Source organism: Canis lupus, chromosome 5 (genome assembly GCF_011100685.1).
Source record: "Canis lupus familiaris isolate Mischka breed German Shepherd chromosome 5, alternate assembly UU_Cfam_GSD_1.0, whole genome shotgun sequence".
NCBI classification, from domain to species: domain Eukaryota; kingdom Metazoa; phylum Chordata; class Mammalia; order Carnivora; family Canidae; genus Canis; species Canis lupus.
In genome coordinates this window covers 51,638,178-51,663,328 of record NC_049226.1, presented here as the reverse complement: position 1 = coordinate 51,663,328, position 25,151 = coordinate 51,638,178, and the positions used below count along the sequence as shown (strand labels likewise).

The following is a 25,151-nucleotide window of genomic DNA, read 5'->3' as shown; positions in this document are numbered from 1 at the left end:
TTGAAGAATCATCGAGAAGATGCAGTGAACTTGGGCAGAAGTGGACCGAAACAGTCCAAGGGTAGACTATATAGTGCATAGTCCTATTGCCTCACCCTTATCATTTTCACTGAGCCCAGTCCACCATCCAACTGCCAGCATGAAACTCTACTCCATGGTTCTCTTTGGCCACTGAAAATTTCTCTGTCCACATGTGGACAGGAGGAAATATCAGAAAGTTAGCAGCCCTCAAAAGTAGCCCTCAAGCAAGGACTAACAGAAGTTAGTGCATAAATATCATAGCTCCCTTGCACCTTGGGTAAAATAACTCTGAAGTGAGTGTTCAACACTGGATCTCCCAATGGGATATTGTTCCATTTATTCACAAAAGTAATATATTGGATAAAGCCCCTTTACTGGCTTTCTTTCCTTTCTTGCTTCACATTCCCTCTCCTCTACCACTGAGTCCTGTACTGCCTCCCAAATAAAGTATTAGCATCTGCATTTTGGTCTCAGGGTTTACTTCTGGGGAAACCAAAACAAAGACAACACCAAATTTGATTGATTTTAACACCTAGATTTTTAAATTCTGCTGATAGTTCTTTATTTCCCTCAATTCTTCCTAACACTCACACTGGTCTCCTAGTGGCCACAAAACAGTGAACACAAAGTAGGTGTTTAATATATTGTGGGCCTTATATGAGTCATCATACCAGAATTACATCATTTTCTGTCTTGCATGCCTTGGATGATGTCCTTCCTCTTTGACTGTTCTCTGCCAATACCATTTTCTTCATCTAAAAAAAAATAATGAAATAAATAATGAAATAATGAAAATAATACCCACCCACCAAACACAGTTGCTGGGTTCATTACCAAATTTCATATATGATCTTTTAGTACAGAGACTCAATAACATTGTTATTAACAAGTACTACCTTTTAAAGTACCTATTCATTTTTAAAACTCAGCTCAACTATCTGTCTTTTCCAAGCCTTCCCTAAATCCATATTCACAATTACCTCCAAGTCAAAAGTAATATTCCCCTTTTCTCTGCTTTCATTGTAATTAGTGTACAGAACTTCCTTAACATCTTACCTTAGAGTTACTCCTGCATATGTATGCCTCCCTACTAGACTCCCATGGACAAGATTTTATTCATCCCCACAAAAGCATGTATTGGTTGATCATTTTGAGATCACATGTTTTTTCCTTTTCTTTTTGTTCATTCGTTACCCTCACCACACTGCTACAAGCTCCTGAAAAGACCATGTTCCATCCAAAGCCAACATCCTTCCTCTCAGGACAGGAGGATTTTATTAAATCCTCACATGGCAATACTGTGGGGGGGGCGCGGGGGCTGCACTTGGCTGGCTCAGTCAGTAGGGCATACAACTCTTCATCTCAGGGTCATGAGTTCAAGCCCCATGCTGGGTGTAAAGATTATTTAAAAAAAAAAATAAACTTTTAAAAATATAGTAATACTAATAATTTCTATCTGATAGCAGCACTTTATAAGTTGCTTTCACTTCCATTATCCATTTGATCAATCATGTTTTTTTGACCAAATTTTGTCCCCATGTGGCTAGGAAGCAAAGAAGGAAAATAGCCACCCCTGCTACTGTGTGTTGCTCTGAGATGATAATCAAACCTTCCCACTGCTCAATCTTAAACGAATGGAGGAAAAAATCAAGGGAATCAAATGGAGATCAAGATACCAACATTATTGCTTGCAGAACTGCATGATGTATACTGCTTGAGTCAAATGTCAGAATCAGGCTTCCTTCCAGGCTACCCCCTGCCCCTACCACCAGGTATATAGTCCTTGAGATCTAGCTGAGGAAAGGGTCCATGAAACAGATATTCACTCAGTCAACTATGTGGGAAATAGCACCTGTCTTGCACCCAAAAGCCCAATTTATAACATTACTTCCTCCAATCTAGAATTTTTTTCATATCAAGGAACAAAAAAAGAAAGAAGGAAATTCTCCTTCCATAAGGTGGGATGAGTAAGGGATAAAGGGCTGGGATAGAAGAGTTATTCAAGTATTCTTTACTCCAAGAAATGGCGTGGATGTCCCTTAGTGACATGTGAGCCCTAAGAAATAAGTTCTCCTAATACATGTCCTCAGGGATCTCTCAGTTTAGTGGACATTATGTATCCCTTGTGCAAGGGGAAAATATGTAAATAGTTTGCTAAATTTTAGACTCAAGATTAATGAAAATGAGAAGTTCAAGAAAAGATGGTAACTTGCTTTGGAGATGATCAGGGAAATGTATTAAAGTCCATAGAATGCTCACTGTCATTTTTACCGACCACTTCAAATATACAGGGACAGGGGGTCATTGAGTTCTCTCCTCATCTTTCTTTATCATATCAACAGAACTCTGATTCTGTTTCAAGATTCCATGTACCTAGTTAGAACTATTCACATCCCAGACACCCTTATGGCCATAGGTAGCCAGCCACATGACCTTTTCCACACAATTCCATGTAAGCAAAAGTCTATGGGGTAGAGTTTCCAGGGAATTTACTGTGTCTCTGATAGAGACCAAAAGACTCCAATGTCATGTAGTTTTTTGTTTGTTTGTTTGTTTGTTTTATCCTTTACCTTTCTTCCTGCCTGGAATGCAGACCTGATGCTTACAGCCAAGACACCCATCTTGCAAGCAGAAAGACAAAAGTTACATACTGTTGAACAGCATGGGTTTAAATTGCACAGGTCTACTAAATGCAAATTTTTTGCAGCATAGTACTATAAATGTATTTTCTCTTCCTTATGATTTTCTTAATAACATTTCCTTTTCTCCAGCTTACTTTATTATAAGAATGGAGTACAAAATACATAGAACATAAAAATATGTTTAATCAACTGTTTATTATCAGTAAAATATGTTAATCCAATTGTTTATTATCAGTAAGGCTTCTGGTCAACAGGGTTTTGTGGGTTTTTTTTGTTTGTTTTTTGTTTTTTGCCCACTTGATTTTTTTTGTATATATATATTTTTTATTGGAGTTCGATTTACCAACATATAGCATAACACCCAGTGCCCATCCCGTCAAGTGCCCCCCTCAGTGCCCGTCACCCAGTTACCCCAACCTCCCGCCCACCTCCCTTTCCATTTCCCCTTGTTCGTTTCCCAGAGTTAGGTGTCTCTCATGTTTTGTCACCCTCACTGATATTTTTCACTCATTTTGTCTCCTTTCCCCTTTATTCCCTTTCACTATTTTTTATATTCCCCAAATGAATGAGACCATATAATGTTTGTCCTTCTCCGACTGACTTACTTCACTCAACATAATACCCTCCAGTTCCATCCATGTTGAAGCAAATGGTGGATATTTGCAGTGTCTTTTTATTATTATTATTATTTATTCATGAGAGAAACAGAGAGAGAGAGAGAAGCAGAGACACAGGCAGAGGGAGAAACAGGCTCCGTGTGGGGACCGGATCCCGGGTCTACAGCATCACACCCCGGGCGGAAGGCGGCGCTAAACCGCTGAGCCACCTGGGCTGCCCATATTTGTCGTTTCTAATGGCTGAGTAATATTCCATTGTATACATAAACCACATCTTCTTTATCCATTCATCTTTCGATGGACTCCGAGGCTCCTTCCACAGTTTGGCTATTGTGGACGTTGCTGCTATAAACATCGGGGTGCAGGTGTCCTGGCGTTTCCCTGCATCTGTATCTTTGGGGTAAATCCCCAGCAGTACAATTGCTAGGTCGTAGGGCAGAACTATTTTTAACTCTTTGAGGAACCTCCACACTGTTTTCCAGAGTGGCTGCACCAGTTCACATTCCCACCAACAGTGCAAGAGGGTTCCCTTTTCTCCACATCCTCTCCAACATTTGTTGTTTCCTGTCTCGTTAATTTTCACTATTCTCACTAGTGTGAGGTGGTATCTCATTGTGGTTTTGATTTGTATTTCCCTGACGGCAAGTGATGCGGAGCATTTTCTCATGTGCTTGTTGGCCATGTCTATGTCTTCCTCTGTGAGATTTCTGTTCATGTCTTTTGCCCATTTCATCAACAGGGCATTAGAAGTTAATTTGGAGGGGATCATAAGTTGTGCATGTATTTTCAACTCACAGGAGGCCTGGGGGCACCTAACTTCCATGTTGTTCAGGGTCAACTGTACTTAAAATGTCAGAGCAGAAAGCTGGAAGGAGCCTGGGTCCTTGAATATTTGCTAGAGGAGTTTCACTAGTTCTAGATCATCTATCTGACCCCTACTCCCTGAAAATATGACTCTATTTGTTTATGCCTCTGTGGTCAGATTACTATGAAGTACAATCCCAGTTGACAACAAGTGTTAATTATAGCAACAAGAGAAGTGTTAAAATGCATTCTCAAGTTCTTCACTACAATTTTTCCTTCAGAATCATTAAAGAATGTGATGCAATATGACACAGGAGGAAGAGCCAGATATTTTTAAAATGACTTTTACACCTGGAGAAGCCCTAGTGTGGATTCTGCAACTGCTATTAACTAACTGGGTAATCCCAAACAGGATCTTAACTGTAAAATGACAACAGTAATCTCCATTTCACAATGAGTTGTACATGAAAAGGGCATGATGCATACTAAGCAATCAACAAATGTTTATGGTACTTTCGATGGGGGCAGAGGAGACCCGAACAGCATTTCAAGGTTCAGATTTCAACTAGAGGCCATGAGCCCTTAATGAAAACATGAGCTTTCAGGTTGTTTGGTCAACTCTTGTTTTAATGCAGTACTAGAAGACAATAAGAACTGCTTATTAAGCCAGCAAGCCAGAACTTCAACAACTAAATTAGTATCAGCCATTTCAGAGGCAGCATAGCACAGGAGTAAGAGTTCTGGGTTTGGAGCCAGTCTCAAGGGGTTTGTACCCTGGCTCCCCCTCTTTCACCTTACATAACCTGGGATGGATTACTTCATCACTCTGAGGTTCAATTTCTTCCTTGTCTATCTGGTGCATTTACCTCATAGAAGAGCCTCAAATGAGATAACAGATGTGAATCTGCACAGGCTTATTATTATTGTTATTTGTATTCTCCAGTCTGGTAGTAAGTCCAGTGTTGGCAAGGGAGGGAGAAGAGGGCAGGGGAGGGAAGAATGGGTTACAGGTATAAACTGAATTCCAAAGATACAAAATGACTGGTCTGCAGAGAACCACAGAGGAGGTTGTTTAGGTCAATGCCAGCCTTGAAGCAGACCTGACCACTAAGTTTGTGAGGTAGCAGCTGCCTGCCAGGCAGCAGCACTTGGGCAGATGTGGGGGCAGGTGCTAGAGGAGGGATTCAAAGTCCCTCATAGCTCCCTGGCTCTTCTCCGTGGTAGCATTTCCCTGAAGACCCAGCAGGGCTGAAAATACACTTTGCCTCCAACACAGCTCAATATATTTTGGGCTGAGGAGAGATTGGGGGAGGAGAGACCCAAGCTGAGTGCTGCCTGTTGGTAATAAAAGCCTCCAGAATGCAAATAGCTCCTCGAGCACTGGTGGAGGGAATCTGCCTAGGCAGAGACACCCCCTCCCTGGCCAGCAGCTGTCCTCCTCATCTGTGAATCTCTGGCTGCCCTTCTGCTAGCCAGGGCCTCTCGGGGGACTTATTACCAGGATCAAGTCCATCCTGTTCTTAGGGCTGAGGCTTGGTTGCACTAGGGTTTAAATATAGAAGCTATACAAAGGAAGGGAAGGGGAGCAGAGAAGCCAAGAGCTGCTCCATGTAGCAGCTGCTGCTGCTGTGGCCCTCTATCTGCCCAGTTAGACATAACCAGCATTGGAAAGGGAGCAAAGGAAAGAGCACAATCTGGGGGTCAGAGGGACCTAAGATCAAGTTTTATAATCTACTATCTCTGAGACCCTGAACAAATTATGTAACCTCACTGATTTTCAGTTTCCTTGAGCTTTCTGTGAAATAATTTTTAAAAAGCAAAAATAGTGGCTAAAATTTGTAATAATTATACCTAATGTTCACAGTGTAGTTAATATGCGCCAGACTCTGTTCTAAGCATTTCATGTGTAAGACCTCACCCCAATAATTCTATGAGGTAGAGTTTCCCATTTTATAGATGAGGAAACCAAGGTACGTAGAGTGAGCTAAGTCACCCAGGGTCACACTTATGCAGTAAATGCATTAACGAACGAGAAGCGTCTGCATACTGGGATTCACTCAGTAGTAGTTATCCTAGAGAGGTGTGCCTAAATTAATAGAGTAGCTCTTACTACTTTTCTTCAAATGCCGTATAATACATCCATCATCTCACAATAACCCTGGGAGGTGGGCAGTATCAATGCCATTGTACAGATGAATATATCAATCAGAAAAACAGAATCCACTCTAGTATTTCAAACAGAAAAGATTTCTTACAGGAGCCTCATTACATGGGTGATAGAAAAGCTGAAGTGGTAACCCAGATTGCTGCCATTTTCAGACCTTCTGGCTAGACCAAGGACCATGAAGGGAACAGCTGCTGGCTAATCAGAAGCGGGGACCCTTAGGGAAGAGGCTATTTGTGGAGTCAGAGCTATAGAGAGGACTCTATGGGACTACAGGTGGCAGATACCCTAGCTTTCTCCCTTCTCCCCATCTGGTCTTCTACTACCACCATACATGGGCCCGGACTATTTGGAACTTGCCCCAAGAATTGGGGAATGCAGTTTCCTGGAATATAGAGTAGAGGAAGAAGTAGAACAAATAGGCAAATGAGAGCCACAGAGGGGAAAATATGTGACTTATCCAAGGCTATCAGGCTGATGAAGGATAGGTCCAGGATGAGAATTCAAGCCTCCTACCTTTGGCATTCCTCCCAGCCACCTCCCAACCCCTTGACTTGTCCAGTAGAGTTCTCTCTACTTGTTATTCTGCTTATTATACACTATTTTCTAGAGCTTTTCCAAACTTTTCAAGGCTCAACCTTTATCCCTCAACCTTTATCCCTTCTGCAGTTGGCCTGGTCCCTACAACTTCATGTGACCTAAATTCCTTTGACATCTACTCCTTTACTCCTTTTCTGCACCCACTCTTAGTGCCTTCTGTTGATCTGAATAGTAGCACCCCATCCACCCCATATCCGTCAGGGCTCAATAAGGGAAGCTGAAATTCTATGAGTATTATGGAATAAAAGATTTACTGTAGGAAAGCACATTCTATAACTGTGAGAGAATCTAGGAAGTAAGGTCCCCAAAAGTGGGAGTTGGACAATCAAATAAAAGTCACTATCCAACCTTCCTGAAATACGGGAATGAGTGGGGATGTTGGAGCTCATAAAGGAATATGGAGAGCCAGGCACACCTAGCTGCTAGAGAGGGTCTGCAAAGGAAAGCTGATGGAAAAGTCTTTGGAAGACTGTTTAGAAGATGCCACTGCTTCTGGCTGTGGGTCTGGGATTGGTATTGGAGAGCAAGGCAGGCAGGCAGAAGCAGCACAGAGTTGAGGGTAATAAAGGCAAGCTGAAATTTTCTGATGTTTCTGCATTTGAATCGCACCAGGAAATTGCCAAGATAAGCTGGTGTCCTCCTACACCTCCACAGGTACCTACCCCTTGACCCATTTAACCACAGTGACTTTCAGAGCTTGTATCTTCCAAATTACATGCAAATCTCTCTCCTAGTCAACTCTAACAGAATTGTAAAGGGTCACCTTTTCCAGCTCAGCTGGCTGACACAGTATAAAGCCACCTGACTCCCCTATTCCAGACTAATCCTGTCATCTGGATGCCATACCTTCCTCAAGGGACTCATGTTCTCCATTAACCCCTCTCTTTTGTGTTTTCTTTTTTAAAATTTATTTATTTATTTATTTATTTATTTATTTATTTATTTATTTATTTAAGAGTGAGCACACACAAGCAGAGGGAGTGGCAGAGGAAGGGGGAGAAGCAAGGAGGCCCATGTGGGGCTCAATCCCAGGCACCTGAGCCAAAGGCAGACACTTAACCAACTGAGCCACCCAGGCGTCCTCTTTTGGGTCCTTTCAAGTATTTGCTCTCCATTGTTTTCTTCTTTTACCCTACTGTCTAAGAATATGCTTATTCTGTCCCATACTATAAAAAGAAAATTTCCTCTACAACTGCTACCCTCTGAGGAAAGCTGTTATCACCATCTCTTCCCTCATTTCTATGAAAATTAATCTGGTGTTGGGGGGATGAAATACATGCTTGATACTCCTAAAACCTGATCATTTGCTTACTTCTCAACCCCTGCTCCCCGCCATCATTGGACTTCCTGCCTTGCCTCCATTGAAAGCAAGGCTCAGTAGGTAATGATGACCTGGTTTTGTCCCTTCTTTAGGGCTCACCTCCTCTATAGCATTTGACATTGTTAGTGATTCCTTGTGTTTTAGATCTCACTCCTTCCTCAGCTTCTATGACTTTGTTCTGTCTTGGCTTTCCTCCTCCACCCAGGCATTATTCTTCATAAATCTCTCCTCTTTTGCCCATCCGTTAGATGTTAGAATTGGCCAGAATTCCAGCTGTGGTCATCTCACTATACCGAGACGCAGTCAGCCCCAACAGACCCAGGACTTCAAATGACATCTACATGCTAAGTACTTCAAAAGATTTCTTTCTAGTCCCAACTGCTTTCCTGAGCTCTACACAGTTATTTCCAGCTACCAGTTGTCAATACTATAAGGTAATATCCAAAAAGGACTATTTGAGTGAGCAAAGATGGAATGAATAAAAATCAAATAATAATTAGCTGAGGGTTTTCAAGCTCTAGGCATTATGCTAAGAGTTATATATTCACTCTCTCTTTGAATCCTCAAAACTTTTAAGAAGCAGATACATTTTAGGAGCATTTTACTCTTACAAGTATTCAGATAAGAATATTTAGATAATAAGCATATTCAGATAAGAAAACTAAGGCTCAGAGGGATAATAAATGAACCTCAGGTCCAGCCATGATGAAGTAAATGGTATTGGACATGTCTCAAAAAAACTAACCATAGGGTGGGAGAAAATATTTGTAAAACATACTTATCATTAAACTCTTGCATTGGAAATATGAAAAGCATACCTGCAACTCAATAATAAGAATAAAAACAACCTAATGAAAGTGGGCAAAATATTTGAATAGATATAGCACCAAGGAAAAGATTCTCAACATCATTAGTGAAATGCAAATTAAAACTACAATGAGTACTCACCCTACTATGATTAAAAATAAAAAGATTAATAATATCAAGTGTTGGCAGAGATGTAGAAAAACTATAACTCTCGTGCATTACTGGTGCTAGTGGAGAATGAATGGTCCAGCACTTTAGGAAACTATTTGAGAGTTTCTTAGAAAACTAAACGTGCACTTATCATAAGATCTAGTAATCTAAAAAAAAAAAAAAAAAAAGATCTAGTAATCTTACCCCTGAAAATTTTCTCAAGAGAAATGAGAACATATGGAAATAAAACAAGAACTAAACATAAATGCATAGCAAAGTAAGAGTCAATAGCAGAATAAGAGTATTTACAAGTCAAAAAATGTAAACAATCCAAATGCCCATCATCTGATGGTTAAACAAATTGTAGTGTATCCACACAACAGGGACAGAATGCTATCTTAATTAAGTATTGCTAGAATGAAATAAATTTCATTTTATATATAATTTTATAAATAAAATTTCATTTTAATGAAATAAAATGGAAAGAATTGCTGATATATGTAACACCATTAATAAATCACAAAAACATTATGCGAAGTGAAAGCAACCAGATACAAAATAATTCTTAATAATAAGAGCTTCTAGAAAAGGCAAAACTATAGCAGCTGAAATCAAATCGACGGTTGCCTAGCGCTGGCTATGGTAGAGAATTAAGTGCAGGATATGGGCTTAATTTAGGGGCAGGAATGAAAGTATTCTGTATCTTGATTGTGGTGGTAGTCATACTCCTGCACACATCTGTCAAAACTCATTGAGTTATATACACAAAATTGATTAACTTTATTACATATAAATTATACATCATAAGCCTGATTAAAAGGAAACAATATGAGAAGTCCAAAGAAGAGATATGTATAAAATATAGAGGAAGCAGAAAACAGGGGGCATGCCTTAGAATGGGAGGCTTCAGGGAAGGTTGACTCTTGAAGAATAAGTAGGCATGAACCAGGCAGCAAGCAGTTCCTTGTGGCTGATTCTGCAAAAGTGAGAGCCTGTTTGCCTGTCGGCCAAGGATTAGGAGTGCGTCCCACCATTAGACTGTATTTAGAAGGATGGGGAAGATTTGGTTCTCTGTTCTTAAGACTGGAATGGAGGGCACCCCCGGTGGTGCAGCGGTTTAGCACCGCCTGCAGCCCGGGGTCTGATCCTGGAGACCCAGGATTAAGTCCCACGTCGGGCTCCCTGCATGGAGCCCGCTTCTCCCTCTGCCTGTGTCTCTGCCTCTCAGTCTCTCTCTCTCTCTCTCTCTCTCTCTCTCTGAATAAATAAATTAAAAAAAAAAAAGACTGGAATGGAGAATGGGGTTCTGTGGGGCTTATACTGACCGAGGCATAGGGGTATGTAGATATAAAGACCAAAGATAATGTTTGAAAAGCTTTGAGAGATTGCAGAACCCATCTCTCTGCCCATCTCCACCACAGGGACATGCTACTCTGGGCAAGCATTCCCTTTCTCTAGAAGTTTGCCATCTGTGAAATGGGAGGTAGAGGAGCAGACCTGAGGATCTCTGAGGTCCTTCCTTAACATTCCAGCCCAAGTCCAGGCTGCTGCTGTTATGTGCATTCTTCTGCTGGTTTTGTTATGTCCCAGAGGTCAGTGTTCTATTTTTCCTCCCTGTGACTCCCCGCCTTTTCTCTTTATCCCCCTAACATCTGAGGGTCACACACAGGGAGGAGGGAAACAAGGAAAGGATGACAGAGCTGGGCAGGAAGATCTGGAATCTTAACCAGAGCTGGCACCTTGGGAAGGCAGAGAAAGAAAGAAGTCAGCCAGGTACTTCAGGTGTAGAAGCAGTCAGGTCCATTCATTTGACAAACACGTATAGGTTACCCACTGTGTGTGATGCTACATATGTTTATTAAGCACCTCCCATGAGCTTGGTGCTAGGATGCAGCAGTGAGAAAAACATGTGATCCTTGCTGTGGGAGTTTAAGTGCAGGAAGCACTGATCAGATTTGTTGTTGAAAAAGAAAACTGGCTGCCTTGCTCAGAATGGATTTCAGGTATGAGTCTCCCTCATTTACCCATGAGGAAATTTGGGCTTAGCAGGATGAAGATTCTTGCTCCAGCTCAAGACTGATTATTAGCCAACCCCACACGTGTGCTGGCTACAATCTCTCCCCTGTCCATTCTGGAGATTCTTTCTATTAATGATATTCCAGAAGTAGTACCAAAGGGGAGGAGGGCCAGGGAGGGAGGGAGAGGAGGTGATGGAAATGAGGCGCCCCAGGGGTCAGGGTGTGCTGGGCTCACACTTCAGGTCCGCTCCACTGTGATACACTCTGTTTGAGCCTGGTCGAGGGGCCAGCCATTCCCAGGGGCTCCGGTCAAAGGAAACTGCCGGCTGCCACTGCCCAACAAAGACATCTAGTTGCATCTTGTTCCTATCGATTACCCACCAAAGTGTCTCTCATTGTTAGGCATTCCCCAGGGGCAAGCAGGAGAAAAGGAGCCCTTTCTCCTTTTTTTGCTTTTAATGACTTCCAATCCTACCCAGTGATCTCTGCCCTCTTCCTAGAGGCAGGAGAGGGGGAGGGAGAGGGAAAGGAGAGAAAGAAAACATGGAGGTAGTGAGGAGGGGGAGAGGCACAGACAACAAAGCACAGAGATTGAGACAGACAAAGGGAGAGACACAGATGTAAAGAAAAAGGGATATAGAGACAGAGAGAGAAGAAAACCAGCACACAGAGACAAATAGAAGGAGCAGAGAGACTCAAGAGACTGAGGGAGAGATAGAGGAAGGCAAATAGAGGCAGAAAAAGAGTTGAGAAGGAGACAGCAGCAGATCCAGTGAGAGGGAAAGAGAGAGGGGGGATAGAGAGAGAGAGACAGAGACAGAGACAGAGAGACAGAGACAGGGAGAAGAGAGAGAAGTAGAGAGAGAGGGAGGAGGAGAGACAACAGTAGGACAAAGGCCAAAACAAAGCAGCACAGAAACAGAGAAAGTGTAAATGAGAGAAATAGGGAAAGAGAACAGGAGGGAGGGAGGGAGGAGAGGAGGGGCTGAGAGATTGAGCCACCAGCAGCAGCATCCAAGGTTCAGGGGTAGAGAGGAGCCACTGGCGGGGAGCCCCAGACACAGCCCGGCCACAACATGTATGTGAATTGCTGGGCTGGTTGTTTGGCCATCTCACCTGTGAACCTGTGCTAACCCCTGTCAAGAGGAAATCAGAGCTTCTGAGAAGCATACACAAACTGCCTGCAGCCACACCCTTCCCGGCACTCTAGGTCCCAGCAATGGGACCCATGCACACCTTGGACGTGGGAGACAGAAAAGACCTGTGAAGGTCCCATGCCCCGGAATGCAGGCCTTACTTCTCTCACCACCTCTCAGATTTCCCAGAGACATTTCTCTCCCTCCCGCAGCTTCAGGACTCCCCAAGTAACCTCCACAAGCACCAGAGCCCTCTGAGTTTCACACACCTGTGCTCCCACATGCTGGTCCCCGCCTCCCCCCAATACCCCACAGCCTCCCATACAGGCCCCTGGTGCCTTCAACACAGACACAGCTCCTGCCCCCTTCTCTAGCCCGCTCTTTCTCCCAGACCCTTTGGCTCCAGCCCATCATCCCAGCCAGAACTCTGCAAGCCACCGACTCCTTCACTCCATGTCAGATCCTGCACCTTGTCCCATGAAGTCTGTCTCCTGAGGCTTCCTTAGCCTCTCTGTGCCTCCATCTCTGCACCTATAATAGAGAGATAATACTATTCTCTACTGTACTGGGTTGTTAGATAGTTAAATGAGCTAATATATGCAAAGCCCACGAAGCAGTAAGATCCCGGCCTACAGTAAACCCTCAGGAAATATCAGCTAGTGGTTAGTGGTCACAGAAGCTATTAACCATATTTGGGGTCAGGGGCCATTGTGTTACAATATATATATGTATCAAGTCATTTTGTTGTATACCTTCGACTCACACAATGTCAAATATCTATATCTAAATAAAGTGAGAAAAAAAAGGAAAAAAAAAAAAGAAGTCATTCCATTCTTCCCATTCCACTGCATTGGCCTCCATCACCCACCATCAACTCTCACCCATAGCTCTCCCTAGCTGAGCCCTGCCTCTAGGCGTGCAGATGCCATCCCATCCTCCACAGCCACCAGGATGACAGTGCAACAAGACAACTCTGTTCCCACCTTCCCTGCGTAAGAGCATTCTGGGGCTCCACACAGACACAGGATGGGGATCAGGGTCCTTTGTGATTTGGACCTTTCTACATCTCTCCTTGTCATTCCCGCCATACCTTGCCCTCCTAAAGACACATTTGAGCCCACCAGGCTGGTCTCAACCTCCCTGCTATTGTTCTTGCTGCTGCTGCCTCCTGGAAAATCTCTCCTCCTCCCAGCTCCCTACTTGATCCATTTAAGTATCCACATATGCTGAGCACTTTATATATGTTTATAATTTCTACTCTTCCCAAGATAGGCATTGTCACTCTTCTGTATAGAAGGCAGGGAGGCTCCACGGAGTAAGTCACACAGCTGCTGTAAGAGGGGTGGAGCCTTGTTTTAACCCCAGGGCCCTCTGACCTCATGTCTGTACTCACTGTGCCACATTGTCAGCAGGTAGTAAAAAAAGAACAGCCCACACTCATAGAACAAGTACCATGTCTTAGCCACCTGCTAAGCGCCACATGCATTACCTTAGTGAATCCTCCCAATTACCCTATGAAGCAGGTGCTATTTTGTAGAGATAATTACTCTCCTTTTCAATCAAGCAACCAAGGCACAGAGAGGTTGAGTGACTCATACAAGTTACCATGCAGGAAGCAAGGATAGAAAACACAGGCAGGCCAGCTTCCAAGCAGACTTCCTGACCTGCTGTGAAGGGATGATCGGAGAGCAGGTTTCCAGGTCTGTCTCTGCCACTGCTTGCAAAACTGTGCTGAGTCACTCGGTATCTCCAAGCCTCAACCTTCTCACCTGTGAAATAATTCCAAGAGCAGGCTAAAGACCAAGTAGGAAAAGAAAGGTAGTGAGCTGTTTTGTAAAACCAAGAAGAAAGGAGGATGGTCATGTGTTGGTTCACAATTAAGTGCCAGGCACTGGGATTGTGTTTTCATACATTGTCTTAAATAATCACAACCGCGCAGCATTGGCATTATTAGTACCATTTTACAGATGAGGAAAGTAAGGTTGGCATGGAAGACAGACATGCATCTAAATACTTAAAATTTCATTTGCATTCATAAAATGCTTTACAGTACACAAAATGGTATAGATTCCTTTTGATCCTTAATAACCTCGTGAGGCAGGCAGAACAGAGATTCAATATGTTTTTCAGATAAGCACTTTCCTACCTCAGGTCCACAGAGATCCTATGACTTGCTCAGGTTTACACAGCCAGTGATGAAACCAGGGCTTTCTACCTCTTAGGCCAATTTGACCATTTGAGAGTCAGAATGGGTTAAGGTCTATGTGCTTTCAGTGCCAAAGATGAGAAAAGGGTAACTGTCTCCATTTGCAGATGGGGAAACCAAGACTTTTTATGAGTCAAGTAACTTGCCCAGCCTTGTGTAGCTGGTAATGGTCCGTCGGAGAACCAAGCTCTCTTGTAGTCAGGTGCTGGAACCCAAGCTCTAACAATTATTTTTTTAATTTTATTTTTTTATTTGAGAGAGAAAACACAAGCATAGGGAGAGAGCAGAGGGAGAAGCAGATTCCCCACTGAGCAGGGAGCCCTATATGGGACTCGATTCCAGGATCCCGGGATCATGACCAGAGCTGAAGGCAGACTTCACCAACTGAACCACCACCCAGGTTCCCTTGAACCTCAGAGGTAGTTTTAAATGATACATATTGTATGTATGTATGTATATATGTATAATTTATATATGTATATGTATTTGTGTGTGTGTGTGTGTGTGTATATATATATATATATATAGCAAAGCCTTTAAGCTCTTAATTATAATTTTATATTATGAAATAGAGGTATAATTCTTTGATATTCACAATTGAGGAATATTATTCAGATACAGTTGAGAGAATAATAAAATTTTGCTATGCAAAATTAATGTGTAAAATTCAAAATGAAGACAGGCCAGGTAGATTTTTAATTTTGTAACTATGATAAAATAAGGTTGCAAGGCTGCCAGGATTAGGGAGGCAGTGTGATCTCATGGAAAGACTGCTTTTATCAGAAACATGTGCCTTGAAGCCCATCTCTGAAATGTATTATCAGTGTGATGCTGTGGAAGTTATATACCCTCTCTACTCCTCATTCCTCATCATAAATCGCAGCCAGTGATACCACTGATTACTGAATGGCATGATCAGTGGGAGTCAGCACATGTCACTCCTCTGCTCAGAAGCCTCCAAGGCTTCCCATGTCCTGGAAATCCCAGCATGATCTTCCCACTGCCCACCCTGTGCCATTCTATATCTGCCCTCATTCTCTGCTCCACCTCATTCCCTCTTTGAGTCCCCTACAGTGACAATCACTTCCATACTGTCTCTCAAACACTCCATGGGCTGACACCTGCTGTTCCCTCTGCCTGGAAGCCCTTCCCCTTGACATCTTGAAGACTCACCCCTCACCTTCCCCAACTCTTCGCTCAAACATCACCTTCTCTGACCACCCTGTTTAAAACTGCAACCCCTCCCCCCAGCATGTCCTATCTCCCTTGCTGGCTTTTTCTCTGGTACGTGTGGCCTTTAATTGACCAGGTGGTTTCCTTATTTATTTTACTTACTGCCTGGCTTTCCCCACCAGTCTGCAGTCTTTATAAAAGCATGGATTTCTAATCTGTTCAGTTCACTGCCTAGAGTATCTCAGCATCTGAAACAGTGCCTAGCACATAGTAGGCAACTCAAGAGATTCATTCAGTGAGGGAATGAATACATGAAAGCACCTAGAACAAAACCCAGCACAGAGTAGGTACTCAATGATCACTTCCTTCTTTCCTTCCACATCTTCTAAAATAATTGCTTTTCCTCCAGTCTTAGTAAGACAGTAACTGATGTTTTCTTTAAACCCATATAGCATATCCCATATTCAGGCTACCAGTATGACAGGGGTTTTTCTCTCTTCCGTATTTCCATCCTTGCTTTTTTTTTTTTTACTTGTTGCATGGACATAGAAGGTGCTCCATAAATATCTGCCGAATTGACTCACATATCTAAGCCCTAGAAAAGGAAATAAATGTTCTGCCCACAGCTGGCAACACTTGTAATGATCAATTCTTGATGGAGTCTTGATTACACTGAGGAATCCGTATACTGAGAAAGAATGAAGATGAGCATATACTCTGGCATCAGGCATGAGAAAGACCCTGTATTCATATGTTCCTGGAGTGGACATCTGTTGTTTTGGTCTGTCAGCTCCCTTAAAAGAGCTACTACTCCCCACCGCAGTCATATCATTCCAGCAGAGCTGTCAATTTTGGACCAGCTCTGCCTCCTGCCCTCTACTTTGATACCTTAATCAGCCAATTACAGTGTTCCTTTCCTCTGGCCCAGTGAGTGATACTGTGGTTGCCCAATCAAAGTCCTTTGCCCCCAAAAAAATATATATATATTTAACTGGCAGGTAGGGGCCTAGGGTTTTGGGGAGGGGTTTCTACTTTTGTTGTTGTTATTTGGGTTTCTTTTAGCAATGAAATAAAAAAATTTGTACCAATGGCCACAAATAGCCATCTTTTCTGCAGCACAAAGAAAGTCTATCTGCAATGGAAGAAGAAAAACTCAGAGAGAGAGAAATAGAGAGTGTGTGAACAAAAGCAAAACCTCCTGTATCTCAAAACTTAGAACACCTACTGACACACAGAAAGTGCTCAATAAATATTTGTCAAATGGACTATTGAAGAGGAGGAGGAGAGAAAGAGAACTGGTGACTTCATTTGTGTCCAGATTCAAACACTTACTCATTTTGTTCTGCATTTATTTATGGAGTCAGCACCACATGCTACACACTCTGCTGGGAGCTGATACGAAAATAGTGAACAGACTGGCATGTTTCCTGTCCTAAAGGAGCTTATATGCTAGTGGAGAAGGTAAACAACAAACAAAATAATTCAGGCTTACCGTAAGTCAAATTCTTCCATGAGGAAGGCCTTGGAAGACAATGAGACCACTCATGTCCTGGGCCTCTTGGGCACAAGTTCCCCAGTTCACAATTATTGCTTAGCCATGCAACCTGTCTCCAGTTTCCAGTGATGATGTCTATTCCATGTGAGCCCACACTTTGGCCTATGCTGAGACATTCCATCTCTCTCCAGCAGGAACTGGGAATTTTGACCTTAGACACAGACTGGGATTCACTGCGGTTGAGTTGTGTCAAAGTCAAACTTTTAGAACAAACTTTAAGAATTCTCACTGCTGAGGTCCAAAGACTGTCCCTGATCCTTGTCCATTCTGAGGCTTGGCTGGTTGATTCTTTTGGATTCTGTAAACTTCCCCTGAACCCCTAAGTACATTTCCAATTTTGCTTGAGCTAACCAAAATGGGGATCTATTTTTGTAACCAAAAGAGGCTTCACTAAAGCAAAAATTTTTTCTCAACTCTCTGGAGAATTGAGACCAACAGAAACAAAAGAAAGAACATAAAATAGGAAGAAGGCATCATTATTTACTCTCATCTACAGATACAGAATCCTACCCTTGGTAATGTTAACTATTATTTTAGAGGTTTGAGAGTAGAGGGGCTTCATTTTAAACTCAAGTGCTGTCACTGGATGTATGATTTGAGCAAGATGTTTAAACTCTGTGGGTCTCTGTTTCCTCAAGGGTAAAATAGGGAGAGGCGGTTATATCACTTCTGCAGAGTTGTGAGGATGAAATCAGATTGTGGATGTGAACCTCTGAACATAGACTTGGCCTTTGATAGCTGCCCAGATGCTCAGAATCTGCTGTCACTACCCTCATACACTCCATGTATGTTTGCAAATGTGCATTCACATGTACATATGTGCGTGCATGCACGCCACACACACACACAGACAGAGACACACACACACTTCAATGACTTGAATAGGCACAAGTGACTAAACAGGGTTTTGAATCTTGGTTTTCTGACTCCAGAATCTCCACTCCTTTTACTACACCCAAGTTTGTCTACATTATAAAAAAAAAAAAAAAACTTGGACTTATCTAGTCTAGAGAAGACTTAAAAGAACATTTGAAGGGTCATCACAGGGAACAGCAACCAGACTTGGTCTGTGAATTCTCAGAAACAGAACTAGGGCCAACAGGTGATATTACCAGATTTCTGCTTAATATAAAGAACTTTCTCAGGGCCAACACAGGCAGCCTCCCAGAGAGGTGGTGAGATCCCCATCACTGGCACTGAGTGAGTTGGTGGAGTGACCTACTTGGAAGGTATGTCAACAGAATGCATGCATGAGACATAAAGTCCCCCAGGCCTTGAGATTCTAAGAGCCTCTTTGGGTACAAGGTGTACCATTGAGATTGCATAACAAGACACCATGTCTCGGGGATCAAATCTCACAAGCAGTAGGTTCCTGTGGAAAGAACAAGGCTTTACTGGACTGTTCCAAGATGAAGTGGGGAGGTTGGGCCATTTGTTGTATTTGACTTGAGTCCTGGATTCCTCATGCCTCATCTTTCTAATAACTGAGACCAACTGTATGATCATTACATGGTCCCCCAAAGTAGCTGGGGACAAGCATGACCAATGTCCCTTGATAGCCCCGAGGGCCACCTGGATTGATTTGTCTCCTCCACAGGCCTCCTAGAAGAGTACCTGGCCCAAGCAGACTGTCAGAAAGAGACAGCCTCCCTCCTTTTGACCAAGAGCTATAGCTTTGAGTAGGTAACAGTATATTGTGAAAGTTGCAAACCTCTTAGGATCCCTTAGGATCTCAGGGATCTTAAGAATCTGGTTTCAAATTGAATTTTGTCTATGATCCAAGCCAAGTCATTAAAGCTCTCCACTGTTAAGTTCCTCATCTGCAGCACCCAGAGTGGCTGGGTGGATGAAGTGTAAAGAAACACCCTTTAGCACGATGCCTGGAGGATAGTGGATGCCCAGGGAGCAGCTGCCCATCCACCCTGCATCCCCACCCACCCTTCTCCTCATCTGTTTTTGCTTGTTTTTCTCTCTTCCTCCAGTTCCTATTGGGTTGGTGGTCCCAGCTAGACCTAGCAGGCTCGCTTGCCATATTGGTCATCCTAACCACCTATAAAGCCCCATTCACACACTTGGCCACATTTAGTCCTACAGGATCATTTCACACCACTGCCTCTTGCACTTACTGCACTCCTGGTAATACCCACTGCCCTCTACTCTCCAACATGCCAGGCCCTTCCATCATCTCAAGTCTTTATACTTGTTGTTCTCTTTGTTCAGGATACTCTCCCTAACCCCCCTTTCTCCTTGTAGCTGGCTCCTTGTCATCATGGGAGCTCACTCACATGTCACCTCCAAGGGGCCTTCCCTGACCACTCTAGTTAAAGAAGATTCCTCCCAAGTAGTCTTTGTTGCATCATGCTATGTTAAGTCTCTCAGAGCACTAAGCATAATTTATAAATCTATTCTGTGTCTACTTGTTTGTTTATTGTAAGGCACCCTTTCAGAGTATAAACTCCCTGAAAGAAGGGCCATCACTTGCTAATTGCTGTTTTCCAGAGCCTAGCAGAGTGAGCACACTTAGAGGATGGTGAATGAGGGAATGCATGAATGCTGTCATTATTATCCCACTTTATGGATGAGGAAACTGAGGCTCAGGGGAGACTTGCGCCATCTCTCATAGGACTGTGTAGCTCTCTTCTAATCACCCTGTGTCCCTCTTGCTTTGCTCTAGGAGGCTGCTGACTGACCATGACTCTGAGAAAGAATAGATCACATCTCAGGAGAGCATCCCTAGCCCAGAGCCCCAGGAACACAGACAGTACTTTTAGTGCTACCAAGTGCCAGGTACTGTGCCATTCGTCTCAGAAAAGGAAACAGAGGAACAGAGAGGTCAAGTGCCCGTGCAAAGTCATGGCAGAGCAGCTCTGCAGACCCAAGACCATCAAGACCTAAGCCAGTGAACCACTGTGTGGTGCCGCCTCCTCTCTCCAAGCCTGCTCTCTCCTTTGTCCTCTCCCAGCTCTGGCTCCTGTGACCTGCAGGCTAGCGACATACCAGAGGAGACACAGGATTGTCTTTGAGTTAAATGGAGCCAGAAATCTTAGAATCTCTGAAAGCAAAGGAGAACAACCGCTTTGGAGAGGTGCCCACCTGTAATTGGCACAGCCCGGTCGCATCTCCCTCAATTTGTAACAAGGCAGAAATCCCGTTGAAGTCCCTGGAAGGCCGTCCCTGCTTAACGAGGACACGATCCAGCCCTGGGCGGTTCCGGCCGCTTTCAAAGCTGCAGCCCAGAGCCAGTTTTAATGATCACGGAAGGAACTTCTGAGAGAGTTGTAAGAGGAGGACGGGATAATTGCACTAGAAATATACACCACCGACGACAATGGCCCACTGGCCCTGGGCTCTTCAGGAGACGTGGCCTTTGAGGTCAGCTCCTCTAACACCTGCTCTGATTCTCTCTGACTCTCTGCTCCAAGATAATTATGAAAGATAGTATAATCCCCCTCACCACCATCTCACAGATCCCTACCACCCACCACAATGAAGCTGCCGAAGAAAAATGATTCTTAGTGGCCAAGTTTCATGAAAATACAATGGGTTCAGGAGTGGGAAGATTGACCATGCTCCTCACCAGCTGTGTGACCTTCAACAAGTTACTTAACCTCTCTGGACCCATGTTCTCAGCTGGAGCAAAAAAATATCAAATGAGAGCTATCTGATGGTCCATCTAGAATGCCGGTGACAGTGCCTGGCGCAGGGCAGGTGAGCTAATGTTATCACTGCTAGCGGCAGAGCAAGAGAGATGTGACATTTTGACCTAGTGCTATTATATATTTCTGGTCTCCAGAAATTCATTCACGCCTGCCTGCATGACAAAATTATTAATATGTAAATGTTCTTCCTCCTGTCCTCTCCCACCTCCCCCAGCCGCATCTCCTACCAGCTAAAGATGATGTTGTCTTTGTACATTTAACTTCTCCCTGGCTCCACCCCCCCAATGCCCCCCACCCCTGGTGGCCTTTACTCACCATCCCCACCCTCCTGACACACACACACCTCTTTTCTGACTCCAGAAGCATGATAGGGATATGGTCTGCTTTGTTCACAGCCAGATACTGACACCTACTACAATCTCATCACGTACCTATTTGTTAGCATCAATAGATGTTTGTTAAATAAATGAAAGAAAGGTGAATGAATCCCTAACACCAGTGGCTCTCAACCAGGGATAGTTTTGCCCCTTTCTCCAAGGGATATTTGGCCTTGTTTGAAAATATTTTTGGATGTCACATCTGGAAGGGGGCATCTAGTGGGTAGAGGCCAGGGATGCTACTAAGCACAGACAGTACACAGGACAGCCCCTACAGTGAAGAATTACGCAGCCCCAATGTCCATAGTGTCACCGTTGAGAAGCCTGCCCCACCCCAAGTCCAGCCAGAAATCTATCCAACATCCTTGGTAACCACCCTAGGCCAAGACACTGTTATTTTCCACTAGTTATCCTGTCACATCTCCATTTCCACTCTTGTCCACCGAAATCCACTCTGCTCTCCACAGAGCAGCCAAAGTAATGTTTTAAAAATCAAGTCAATTTCCCAAGAAACCTTTGGCTTCTCATTGCCCTGTGAAGAAAATCCAAACTCCTTACTGTGTTTTATGAAACCCTGCATGATCTGGCCTCCACCTGCTTCTCAGTCCTAAATTCTACTATTCGCCTCCTCACTCAGGTCCATCCACACTGATGTTCTTCTCTCTGACTGGTGGTTCTCAAAGTATGGACCCTCAGTCTAGCAGCAGCAGAAGCACCAGAAAGTGGTCATATGTGCAATGTCTCCAGTCCTCCCCTCATACCTACCACCTGATCAGAAACTCCAGGGATAGTCCTCCAGGTGATTCTGATGCATTCTTCAGTCTCAGATCCAATGACCTAACAGAGAGGATTACCCCTACCTCAGGACCTTTGCTCTTGCTCCTCTCTTTATCTAGAATGTTCTTCCCCCATATCTTCATGTGATTAAATCTTTGTCATTCAGGTCTCAATTCAATTGATACTTCCTAACATAAGACTTCCCTGAACATTCTATAAAGAGTTGGCCTCAAACCCAAATGAATATTACATTACTTCATTATGGGCATTACTTTATTAAATTGTAATGGTCATTTATTTCTATTTATTTCTCTCTCTCCCTCACTAAAAGCAGGCTCCATTGGAGAGCAGGAACTTTGTCTTGTTCTTTGCTCCATCTCTAGTGCTCCAAGCAGTGCCTGTCAAAATGTTTATTAAAGGAATGAATAAGTAAGTGGAAGATCTAGTTATGCTGAGCAGAAGAGAAACTCAAAGAGAAACAAAAGAAGCTACCAATGTATTTTTTTTTTGAAGCTACCAGTTTATATTGTAATGAGAAGTGGAGAACAGAGAAACAATATTCAAACTAGGACATTTAAGAATTTTGGTTCTGGAGAGGTGGAAGGAGTAGGGACATGGAGAAAAGGGAGTTTTGAGAAATCTTGCTGCAGATGCTGCAAGACACACACAAAGACTCAGCTCCTGAGTAGCCTCCCACCTGTACCCTGTACGCTGTGGAATGTGGCCCCACACAGAGGTGAGGAAGGGCCTTGGGACTTGAAGGGGTTTATTCATGAACCTCCTGCACTCATTCCACACATCAGAGAAATCTCTCCAAAAGCCAAGTCCTGGGAGGGACAACACAGAAAAGAATTAGACATGAACCCTGTCTTCAAGAAGCTTAAAGTGTAATATGGGGCCAAAACATGCACAGAGGAAATGGTAGGAAAAGAGAAAGCATCTCCTTGGTGCTTTATGTAAAGTATTTCATGTGATACCCACAAAATGTAAGTATCCCCATTCTACAGATGCTCGTAAAAAGAATAACATTCATTGAGCTTCAGGTCAGTTTTAAGCTAAATGCTTTCTAGGAAGTTTCATTGAATTCTCACTGCTCTCCTAGGAAGTATTTATATCATAGTCTCCTTTGCACCGACAAGAAAATTAAGCCTCAGAGAGCCGAAGTGATTTGCACAAGGTGATAGAACACCTCTGCTCAAAAGAAAAAAAAAAAAAAAGCAAAAAAAAAAACTATGGACTCCTATTCCCAATGCATGTCCTGCAGAGACCATTTTCAGCTTTATACAAGGAAGAAATTGCCAAATACTATGGCTATCTGATGATGCAGTGGGTTAGCTTATGAGATAGTGAGCTCTTTTTTGGTATACGCATCCAAACAGAAACTAGACATTAATTTGTCTGGGATAATGTAGTGTTTGCTGTGAATAGAGGGATATTACACCTATGACTTCTAAGCTTCTGGATGTAAGATCCCATGATTCTATTCTTATATACACGGCTTTGGGACAGTCCTTCTCCATAGATCTCATTTTCCTCTCATGAGATTATATGACGATTCAGACTCCTTCCAGACCTTCAAAGGCATTCAAAGGTTCTTGGTTTTAAAAACCAGACATGGAGGCCAGGTTCACTGAACTCTGGCCAGGTTTTTGGCAACCTTCAGGGAGAGTCCTGCCCAGCCAAGGGAGCTGGGAGCTTTGAATCATTCCTTCCTTCCCAATTTTGCCTCCAGCTGCCCACAAGCAAATCCATATTGTGGAAGATTCCAGGCAGCAAAATACAGGTCTGATGACAAAGTGTTTTGGAATCATTCCCACAGCTGGATTGGGAACTTGTACTTCCCCACACACCACCTCCATCCCCACATCACCCCCCAAAAAATTCACTTTATTAGAATTCCAATTATGCTCCAGTGATCTCAAATCCCCAGAATTCCTTTATCCCAGGGCAAGAGTAATTGGATTTTTCTCCTCCTAAGCCTCAGCCGCCCCTCCACTTCATCAGCATGCTGGGCTCTGGGCCTACCCGGCCCTGGGAAGGAATTGAAAAGATGCCATGCAGCTTTATGAAATCATATATAAGATCTTTAAGGATGCTTTCTGCAGTGGAGGGGGAGTTTTTATTTTTCGATAAATCACTTTCAGTCTTCAGATAACAATTTTACAGTCTGTTAAGGGCCTGAGGTAGATTTTATGATTCTGGGGCATTGCTCCTTCATTCTGATATGGCCCTTTCTTCTGTCTTCCTCTGCCCCTACCCTCTTCTTGGAAGATCCAGGAAAGCGGTGGTGGGCAGGAGGAGAGGAATCTGAGCTGATTACTGCCACCACCTTTGTGTGCAACTCCTCTACACATATTGTGCTTTGTATCCTAGAAGTACTTTAACATCACTCATGTTGTTTCATCCTCATGAAGAGGCTGAAAATAGGCTGAACGGATATTCCTGGTCCCATTTTCCAGATAAGAACACTGAGGTTCCCAATATAGACAGGAATCAAACTCACTTCTTCTGATTCCAAGTCCAAGACCCTTTCCGACACAACCTGATGACCTCCTAACTGCCATGTGGCCTCATTTCTATTCCTGAGTTCAGAAGGGGAAGGACTGAACTTCCCAAATGATAGGCCAAGAATCAAAGACTAATTGTCTTTGATGATAGGGAAGAATTGTCCTCCTTCCCAATCCTACAGCCAGGAGAAGATTGAGGTGATAACCTATTAACCAAACATTTGCAATCTTCTTTAATCCACCTTACATGCCACTGCCAGAGTTATTTCTTCCAAGGATGAGTGTGATTGAGTCACTTGATTGCACAAAAGCCTTCAGTTTCTTTTTGCTTTAAGGGAAAATGTACAGAGTTGAAAGGAAACTTGAGAACCGTCTAATCCTACACGCCAAATTATGCAATAATGTGCTCTACTAAACACACCTATATCCCCCAGGCCTCTGCTAGAATAACTCTACTGATAGGGATCTCATCACCCCTTCCTATTCCATTCAGTCTTTCATTTACTTGCCTTCTTTTATCCAAATAACAGATATTTCCTGGACAGGCATGGCATTAATCCTGAATAGGACATACTCAAACTTTTTGCGGATAAGCAAAAAGTTCTGAAGGCAGACTG

General features: G+C 43.3%; 1 long non-coding RNA gene across 1 annotated transcript in view; it reads right to left on the bottom strand.

Annotated features, from left to right (window-relative positions):
* Nucleotides 1-578: 578 nt before the first annotated feature.
* Nucleotides 579-25,151, bottom strand: part of LOC111095947 — a 51,288-nt gene continuing 26,715 nt past the window's right edge. The window contains exons 2-4 of the long non-coding RNA XR_005359717.1: nt 13,945-14,049; nt 12,750-12,811; nt 579-776 (exon numbers count right to left, since the gene is read on the bottom strand). This is a non-coding gene — a long non-coding RNA (uncharacterized LOC111095947). The remainder of the gene's footprint in view (nt 777-12,749; nt 12,812-13,944; nt 14,050-25,151) is intronic.